This window comes from Onychomys torridus, chromosome 15 (assembly GCF_903995425.1).
Source record: "Onychomys torridus chromosome 15, mOncTor1.1, whole genome shotgun sequence".
In the NCBI taxonomy this organism is placed as follows: Eukaryota; Metazoa; Chordata; class Mammalia; order Rodentia; family Cricetidae; genus Onychomys; species Onychomys torridus.
This window is the reverse complement of record NC_050457.1, coordinates 46432170-46443171: the sequence shown is the minus strand read 5'-3', so window position 1 is coordinate 46443171 and position 11002 is coordinate 46432170.

Sequence of the window (11002 nt, the reverse complement as noted above, 5' to 3'; positions counted from 1 at the left end):
AAGGAGATTTCTGTAGGACAAATAGGTGTGAGCAGAAATCACAATAGAAGTGACTGCTTGGTGACATTACAGACACCAGATGACAGGGTGGACCATATTTATCTCTTCAGCCCACCACAGATGAAAACTGCCTCTCTGTTAAAAGACTTAAAAGATTCCATGGCCAAAAGAAGTCTGCCCTCTGCTTCATTCATTCATTCGTCACTTAATTTAATAAATGCTGCCGCTGAAGCACCTTATATGTGTAGCCTGTTGCTAGGATTTGGAAACTTAAGAACAATAAGAATGTGTTTATGGCATTAATACACTTATATTATAGCCTGGGCACATCTGCAAACAAGTAATTGCTGAAAAGTACTATGGTAAAGTGATAATTTACTTTTGAAGATAACAAAAACTATGCATAAATATATAAGCTTAGTTATGTCACAGTCACATGGAGCAGAACTATGAATCTGTTATCCTAAGATTGGATATATCCTAGGATTAGATGACTAAACCCACTGAGGATAACAGCATTAGATTTTTCACTGCCAAAGAAAGGAATGTCGCATTAGAATTGGAGGCATCAGTGTGAACCCAGAGTTAATACTACACTTATATAAATAGACATCTTAAGTCTACTTAATAGATACTTGGGCTTTCTAAGAACAGAAAGTAGATCTAGACACATGTTTACTTTTATTTTTATATATCTATGGCTATCTAGATGCTATGCATGTGTATCAGCCACTGAGAAGGCTTAGACGCTATGATCCCCAGTAGCAATAAACAAATCTGGTGCCCCTGGCTTGGCTTCTAAATACTCACCATTCTTTACCTAAGGAACCAGAATGACTTAGAAAGTGACTAATTTCATGACTAGAGCAGGAAAAGTAAATGATCCTAGGATATCTTTTTGTGCAATAATTTAAGGAGAGTCTCAAGGAATAAAGGCACATGCAGAAGTGTGAAGGGTTTCACACTGTCAAATTTGGGATAATTTGAGCATAAAAATGAGTAATATTAGCCAAGTATGGTACCATACACCTGTAACCCCAGCACTCAAGATGGTAAGACAGAAGGATGATAAGTGTGAGTCTATCCTGGGCAACAAAGCAAGTTTAAAGACATTCTAGCCTACATAAATGATATCCTACCTAATAAATAAATAATACTTACAGAAAATGGAAATAAATAAGTTCATGAGATATAAATAAATGGATACATGAGGGCAACACTCTCCTAATTGGAATGCATTGAAATACAGAGGCAATAAAAGAACTTTCAAAGTCACCTTTGTGCTAAGTACAATAGTATATGACTATAATCTAAGCCCTTGGTCATTCTCAGCTACGTAGAGAGTTTGAGGCCAAGCTGGGCTACAAAGAAATCCTATCTCATTTAAAAAATCACATTATGATAATCTTTGTAAGAACCAACTCATCAAGAACTACCAGTAGATGCTAAAACTAGCAGGCAACAGTTTGATGAGAAATGGTAAATCTACCTAGACTGTTTAAATTAGCCTTTTTGTTTTTATTTTTATGGATATGAGGGTATTCTGCCTGCATATGTATCTATGAAACAAATGCATGCAGTGCCCACAGAGACAAGAAGAGGGCATTTGATCCCCTAGGACTGAAGTTACAGGTGACTATGAGCTGCCACATTAGCACTGGGAATCAAACCTAGGTCCTCTGGAAGAAAAGTCAGTGCTCTTAGCTACTCAGCCATCTCTCCAGACTAGGAAATGGTAGGTCTCTATAGTCTTAAAACACTTAACTGCACACGTGTGTGTATAGGTCATATATGCAGGCAAAGTATCCATACATATAAAATACAAATAAAATCACAAAACTATCTTCTTGTGGAATACTTAAATAACAAATGGAAATGGTAAATTTAGAGAAACAAAAACTTCAAGAACACCTTTTGATCCTTCCAGCCCAATTTAATGTCACCAGTAACAGAACAAAGTGAGACCATATACCTACTGATAGGAGGTATTAAGAAAAACACCCCTGATGCTGCTGAAGACATGTTCTTCATCCACAAACACTACAGAATGCTCGGTCAGATTCTCCTTATGCATGGCCATATTACTTACTTTGTATACACATCTAGTATTGTTTGTATTAAATGAATTATAAATATTCATGGAGAGGGTTTGCTTTTACCTACTCTGTGCTTCTAGGGGCAAAGGAGAGACTGTTTCTTACCTCTGTACACCTCTAACATATACTGTCCTCTCAGTATGATTCTGGGATCACACTGGATAGTTACCTGGTATTCTCTCTTGCTTTACTTTGGTTAGAAAAACACACTGTGGCTTAATTGAGAAAGAAGGTCATTTTGATTATTCTATAGAATGTTAAGTCTGGAAGTAGACAACCATAAAGTTGGGTCTTCAGTTCAATGGTGAGGGTACTTGTAATCACTTCAGTGACAGGGCTTCCCCTCAATCTCCAGAAGACTAACAGAGCTCCCATTACCATGGGCTCATATAACAGGAGCCTGGGAAATATGGGGGTCAGTAATTAGCTCTCACTTTAAGGAAACACTTTTCTCAAGTCATAGACTTCTAGATCAGTTTCATTCATATGTCCACTCCTGAGCAATTATAGGTCACCCAGTCTGGACATATCACTGACTAAAACAGGCTCTATTACTAGGAAAAACTGAGATCTACTGAAAAGGAAACATTTGTCGCTACCATCCTCCACCTGGCTGTAAATTCTTTCATGGTAAAATTGATTCTTACTCGTTTTCCTTTTGTATATCCAGAGTATAACATGCCACACTACAATAAATACTCAATAAATGTTTGTTGAATGAATGAAATATACATTTCACACCCAGAGATCTCCCATTCAGCTCTCTCTGACCCAAAAACTTTTACATCCATAACTCACACAGCTCTCACCTTCGGAGCCCTCACATCTACACCTCTCACACCCTCAGCTCACACAGCTCTCATGTCCGGAGGCCTCACCCCTACAACCTTCACCCCTCATACCCACAACTCACACACTGAGCCCTCACTTTCTGAACCAGCACATCTACACTCCTCACACCCACAGCTCACACAGCTCTCATGCCCTGAGCCACACAGCTGCACCTCTCACACCCACAAATTCACATAGTTCTCATGCCCGGAGCCCTCACACCTACACCCCTCACACCCACAGCTCACACAGCTGGCTCTCATGCTCTGAGCTCTCATCCCTACTCATCTCAATTCCAATGCTATCGTATGCAGATGTCGCACACTCACAGTAGCAGAGAGACAAGTTCTGACTTTCAGGATCAAGAAGATAACTCTCAGAGTCTGGCACATAGGAAATGTCTCATTACTAGCCTTCATACACAATAGGGTGACATGCCTACTCCTGAGCCAGTCCCTGGCAAGAGAAGCAGATGAGATTGGCCAGTAGAGTGGCTACCCAAAGGAGAATCTGTCTGGATGTCAGTCCAGATTAGAAGTTGGGCTAAGAGGTTTCAAAGCATGAACTTGTCTTGACCATGGCAAAAATAGTTCTGGAAGTAGGATGTAAGAGGTATTTTTGAGGAGACAACAGTCATTAGTTGAATATGGAGGACAGAAACTGGGTAAAAGGGAGGAACCAAAGGCTTTGAGGTGGAATTTCTTTTCTAAATCGATGGACAGAAACAACAGAAAGATGGGGAGCCACTTACTTGCTATTTCCAGAAACTTGGAAACCATTCCCAGACTTAGAGTTTAGTTGTGGTGAACAGTGAACAAGCAAACAAGACTGAAAGAGACCAGCAGAATGCAGGGCTTGGAGCACTTTATTATGTGGTAAGAAAGGGGTAAGGTCAGCTGAGAGCAACACACACCATGAATTCGTGCAGCTCACAGCTACCTCATCACACAGAAGTTTGAAAAAGTCATAAGGACACCAGTGCTTAGCCTACTAACTAGTACAAGTTAGTTGGTTAAGAAACTAGCAACTGGGAAGATGCTCCCTTAAGATTTTTGAAGAGTATCAGTATTAGGTATGAATTTTCACTGTTTACTATTGACCCAACACTGTAAGAGGTGTCCAGAGAGTTAGGTGGTAGTTCAAGATGCTCTGCTATGGCCCTACATTTTCTAAGAGGGTCCTAAGAAAGGGAGAAGTCATCACTTCAAGGGGAAAAGTTGGTCTATAGGGTCAGAAAAACAAAACAAAAAAAAAAAACAAACAAACAAACAAAAAAACGGTGGTAGATCCAGGGGAACTACAGTCATGTGGCCTTACATACGTTGCATAATTTCTATCTTAGTTTGCTTTAGGTTGCTGTGACAAACACCATAACAAAAAGCAACTTAGGAAAGAAAAAGGTTTTATTTCGTTGTAGACCTTATGGTCCACTGTGAGGGGAAGCCAAGGCAGCAACTCCTGGAGCAGAAACTGGAGCCAAGAGACCATGGAAGGATGCTGCTTACTGGTGTGCTCCTTGGGCTCTCATTTAGTTACATTTCACATTCCAGGGCCACTGGCCTAGAGGTAGCCCGACCCATAGTGATGTTGGCATTCCCCCATCCATCACTAAACAGGAACTCCCACCCACCAGAGACTTGCTCATAGGCCAGTCTTCCAGAGGCATATCCTCAATTGTGGTTCCTTCTTCCCAGATGACCCTAGCTTGTGTCTAGTTGGCCAAAAACTAAACAGCACAACTTTTCTGCACAATAATTTCATCTTTAAATTACATATAGTGGGGGAAGGAGCTGGAAAGATGCCTCTACTGGTAAAGTTCTTGCAGAACCTGAGTTGAGATTCCCAGAACCCATGCAAAGCCAGACACAGCACAGATTGTGATTCCAGTATGCCCCTCTGGGGAGACGGGAATTAGAGACAGGAATTTCTAGAAGTTCATGGGACAGTTACCCTGGCATACACAGCAGGAAACAACAAGAAGGACCTTATCCCAAACAAGGTAGCAGGTGAGGGCCAACAGCTGAGGTTGTCCTCTGACTTCCTCTATCATCTATCTATCTATCTATCTATCTATCTATCTATCTATCTATCATCGATCATGTATCTATTGTGTATGTATCATATATAATCTATCAATTATGTATCTGTCATCATCTATTATCTATCTATCCATCTGTCTATCTATCTATCTACTTATTTATATATCTTATGTTCCTATTCTATCATCTATCTATGTATCTATCTATATCATGTATCTATCATGTATCTATCATCTATCTACCATCTATCTATCTACCTATATCTCTTATCTACCTATTCTATCATCTATCATCATCTATCATCTATCTATCTATTTTCCTATCTATTATCCATCATTCCCTATCTTCCCCTGTTCCTTTCCCCTCCTTCTCGCCCTCCCTCCCTTCTCCCTTCCTATCAAGAAGGAAAGCCAAGTCTCACAGCCTGAAAGCACTGAAGATTCAGCCAAGAGAAGAGCTGGTATAGGCATCTGGCAGACCTGAATAAAATCTTGTTGAAGCCATGCTACCTTTTATCTCTGGGCACTTGGAGAAGAGGGCTCAGGGATGAAACTACCCAAATGCTGCTCATTGTATTTAAGGAACTTTGGTGATGGAAGGAAAGTGGATTCCAGCTTTCAAAAGGGAGTTGATGTGAATGGTCCAAAAATTCACTATAGAGTGAAGCTACAAGATGTTTCTGGGTTAGGTTAGTAAAGAAGATGTGAGTGATGGGAAAGGGGGATGGAGAGAACCAGCTGAACTGGCCTAATTTCATCATCTTTTCTGACAGGCTTTCTAAAGCTAAAGTCAATAATGCATGTGCATCTATCTAGGTTTCATGAAGTAATTGGCAATACTATTTTTTATCTCCCTTTGAAGAAGAGGAGGACATGGTCCAAGAGGCAGAGATTTGTGCACCTTTCTGTTTGCTGAGCCAGGAGAGGCTCAGCATGTTGGGAAATGGCCGACAGCAATTTGTAGTGAGATTTGGATAGGGTGTCCCAGGAGACATTATTTATCTCATCCCACTTAACGATACATGCCTTCTGGGAGTCGGGGAGACTTTAGCCTAATGTGTAAGTTAAAAGTAACTTTTAAAATTGTGATAGATTGTTGATCTGTTCCCATCCTTGTCAAAATAAAATTATCTAAGGTCCTTGTGCAAGACTGATTTCAAGAAGGGCTGCAATCACCCATCCCTTCCTGCACACACATCTTTGAACCAAGACCTCACCAGCATCCCCATCACAACATGGCCTACATCTCTGTCCTTTACATATCAAGTGGTCATGCAACTTATTATGATCAACCTGCTATGACAGAAGTGATAGCATGGCAGCTTCAGAACTTGGTCTTAATGTGTGTAGCTCTCAACTCCCTCTCCCTGACAGTATTATATGAACAAACTCAGGCTAGCCCCACCATGTGATGAGAGACACATTCCCTCCACACCTAACTACTAGCCAGCCAGCTGTCAGCCTATGAGTAAGACTACCCAAGACTAGTCCCACATTTGATACATAAGCAAGCCCAGTAGTGATCAGGCAGGCCTGGGCCAGAATCCTGCCGATGACCGATTGACTCATGCACATTAACAAAGAACTTCTGTCTGAGGTTACTGAGTTTTGGAGATGCTTTGCTATAGAGCAAAAAGCCATTGTTATAGCCACTCATACGCCTGTCCAGACACCTTTTGTCTTGCCATTCTGGTGCTCCTATTCCACATGAGGCTAGGCTTTGAACAAATCATAGGCCAATCCTGCATAGCTTCAAAAATGCAAAATCCCTGAAGGCTCCACTCTCATCCACCTATCACTCACAGCCCTTCATCTGGCTGATTCCTGTGCACCCTTCTCAACCACTGCCTGACAGCATGGCTCAAAGTTCTTGCCACCCCGTGCTTAAGTATCCCCACCTGAGTAGGCAGAAGGACCTCAACCATCTCATTCTTCAGACGGCATTTACCTTGTGTCACGTTCATGTGTTCACACAGCTATGAGTTTGTTATGAATGCTTTGATAGAAGAAATCTCAGTCTTCTGTTATTGCAGTAACACACACAATTCCTTCCTGGTAGCCTGAGCTCTCCAAATGTTTTGAAGCGATGTAAGTTCAATGTCTCTAAAATAAGAATATGCTTAATTTTGAAAAATCTGACACTCTGTTTAGGTAGCCAAAAAGCCATAGGCTGCCAAATTGACCGTGCTGATTGGTCCAGAGTGACCAACTGGGACATTTCAGCTCCTTGACCATTTACCCTGGTAGGTGGGATCACTAATGAAGACCACTGTACCTGTAAAGCAGAATAAGAAAGATACCCTGAACTTGGCTTTGTGACACACACCCACACTCCCAGCACCGAGAAAGCTGGGCAGGAGGGTCTGGAGTTAAATGTCAGCCTAGGGTACTTAGGAAGACCCCCATCTCAAAAACAAAAGAAGACAAACAAAAAATGTTTTTAAAAAAGATACCATGAGAACTCATAGTACATCTTTCTTTTGGGGTAGGGACCAAGCTTAGACAGTATGGAGTCTGAGCCCACTGCTCAACTGTAGCTAACTTATTGATTACTTAGTGTCTTATCTATTGCTGCAATAATCCACCACAATCAAAGTAACTTATAAAAGAAAGAGGTTAGGGGTTGGGGATTTAGCTCAGTGGTAGAGCACTTGCCTAGCAAGCGCAAGGCCCTGGGTTTGGTCCTCAGCTCCAGAAAAAAGAAAGAAAGAGTTTAATCAGGCATATTGTTCCAGAAGTTAGAGTCCATGGTGGTCGAGTAAGGGCTTGTGGCTGGAACAAAAGCTGTGAGCTCACACCTCAAACTGCAAGCAGAAGGCAGAGAGAGCTAACTTGAAATGGCCTTTGAAACCACAAAGGCCTCTTCCAGTGACATAGTTCCTCCAGCAGAGCCACACCTTCTAAGCCTCCCAGTACTGGCTGGTTTTGTGTATTAACTCACATAAGCTAGAGTCATCAGAGAGAAGGGAGTCTCAGCTGAGGAAATGCCTCCATGAGATCCAGCTGGAAGGCGTTTTCTCTTTGAGTGATCAGTGGGGGAAGGCCCAGCCCATGGTGGGTGGTGCCATCTCTGGGCTGGTGGTCCTGGGTTCTGTAAGAAAGCAGCTGACCAAGCCAAGAGAAGCAAGCCAGTAAGCAGCACTCCTCCATGGCCTCTGCATCAGCTCCTGCCTCCAGGTTCCATCCGTGCTTGAGTTCCTGTTCTGACTTCCTCCAATGATGAACTGTGATCTAGAAGTGTAAACCAAATATACCCTCTCCTCCCCAAGTTGCTTTTTGGTAATGATGTTTCATCACAGCACTAGAAACCCTAACAAGACACTCCCCGAACAGCCACCAACTGGAGACCAAGTATTCAAATGCCTGAGATTCATTCAAACCAGCATACTGATATTATCAGTTTTGAAGAACAGCAGAAAGACCATGCTAGATCTATAATACAGTGAACACACAAAAGCATGTCTTACCTTGTCTTAGTTATTGTTCTATTGGTGTGAAGAGACACTATGACTAAAGAAACTCTTATTTAAAAAGGGGGGGGGGCATTTAATCGGAGAATTGCTTATAGTTTCAAAGGTGAATCCATTATCTTTGTAGTGGGGAGCTTGACAGCAAGAAGACAGGCATGATGCTGGAGAGATAGTTGAGACCTCACATCTGTCTTCAAGTTGCAGGCAGAGAGAAAAACACTGGGCCTAATGTGGGCTTCTGAAATCTCAAAGCCCACCCCCAGATACATGCTTTCTCTAACAAGGCCATACCTACTCTTAAAAGACCTTCTTAAACAGTTCCACTAACTGGGGACTAAGCAATCAAATAAATTAGCCTTTGGGGGTCATTCTCATTTAAACTACCACAAACCTTCAGCAAAAGATCCAGAGCAACCTAATCTTATTTTTCTTTTTCTTTTTCTTTTTTTTTTTTTTTGAAGGATAGTCTTATAGGAGAGAATCCTATTCTCTTTAGTACCAAAAAGTAGAACTCAGGCCAGCAGAGTCTAAATTTAAGGCAGACATGTGCATGGATTCCCTAAGACGCTTTTCAAAATGAAATAACAGCTCTTGGAAAATACTCCTTTTTTGTTCTTGGAGATGTCCAAACAGGGGTTGGCTGTAAAAATACCATCAAATTTGCCAGAACATTTTATGGTATAGGAACAATGGGAGTCTCAGTGCATTTGCAATTCATTAAAATGTGGTTGTGTTTAGACATTTCTAGGCACCACTTCCTACCACTTGCCTGCACAATCATAGCTACCTGCTCTCTATAAACTTGTGTTAGTGTCTGCTAATTCCAAAAACTCTCTTTTCATATAAATGGCAGTTCTACCTCAATCCCTAGATTGTCCCATTCACTAGCCATAGGTGACTGACACAGAGCGATACCTGCTTGATTCACCCTTAAATTCAAAGATGGAAATGTGAATAATGTGGGTGTGCTTCTTTCTTTGTGTTCATAGGGGTATACAGGAAGTTGTTCTGCAAAGAAGTAAGAATAATATGATGGTGAGTTTTGTTAAACTGACACAAACCAGAGTCACCTGGGAGCAGGAAACCTCATTTCAGGAATTGCCTCCATCAGGTTGATGTGTGGACATGTCTATGGGGCACTTTCTTGATCACTGATTGATGTGGGAATGCCTAGTCTACTGTGGGTAGTGCCTTCCCTGGACATATGGGCTTGGGTTGTACAAGAAAGGGAACTGAACAAGCCAGGGGAAACAAGCCAGTAAGCAGTGTCCCCGAGGCCCCTGTCTCTGCTTCAGTTTCTGGCTTCCTGTTCTGTGGATGGGGGGACTCTTTGTGACATTCACAAGATGTAGAGAGATGATCTGAGGAAGGCAAGAAGGAAGTTCTGTTCGACACAATGTAGTAGCTGGTGTTGGTTCAAACTTCAGGAGTCTGACCTTGAGTGGTTTATTTTAGGCTTATTTTATTTAGGTTTATTTAATTAAGCCCAGCACAACTTGGTGAAAACTTTCCTAGTGATAATTGACTCAGTCCCGTGTGCACTATAAAGCATACAAAAATCTGTGGTGGTATTGTGTTCCCCAAAATATTGTGTGTTCCCCGAAATAAACATATCTGGGGTCAGAGAACAGACAGCCACTAGATACAGAGCCACAAATGGTGGCTAGAAAATGGGAAGAGTAAGCCATAGCAGAAGTTGGGTGGTGGTACACGCCTTTAATCCCAGCACTTGCGAGGCAGAGCCAGATGGATCTCTGTGAGTTCAAGGCCACATTGGAAATAGCCAAGCACGGTGACACATGCCTTTAATCCCAGGGAGTGATAGCAGAAAGCAGAAAGGTATATAAGGCGTGAGGACCAGGAACTAAGTTAGTTAAGCATTTGGCTGGTTTAGCATTCAGGCTTTGGAGCAGCACAGTTCAGCTGATATTCATGTGGAGGAGGACTCAGAAGCTTCCAGCCTGAGGAAACAGGATCACCTGAGGAACTAGCAAGGTGAGATAGCTATGGCTTGTTCTGTGTCTCTGATCTTCCAGCCTTCACCATAATAACTGGCCTCGGGTTTGATTTTATTAACAAGTACCTTTAACATTCCAAGTACAAAAATCTCCTTGAGGAACAAAGTAAACTAAATAAAGATCAGATGTGACTACATTGGAACTCTTGGTAAAGTTCATGTGATACCTTCCCTAAAGATGGGTTCTATAGATTGACTGAGTAAAACAAGCTTACCGTAAAGGTCCAGGGGAGGGCCCAGTGTGGTCTCTGGCCACAGAGAAAGCACAAATGTCATTAGGCTAGAAAGCAGGTCCTCTCCCAGCCTTCTGGGCAGATAACAGGTATTGCATTCCTTCCCTTGATGGAACAACCCTGTGTGCTTCACATTCCAACTGCCCCCAGTGCTTTTCTGTGAGCACAAAGACCTCTGTGTCTCCTACAAGGTTTTGCCTCAAGTACCTGCTATGTCTTCTGTCAGGGATGGACTATAAACTATAAGCTAAAACAGACACTTTCCTTCTCTTAGTTGCTTTTGGTCAGTGTGTTATCAGAGCAACATAGACACAAAC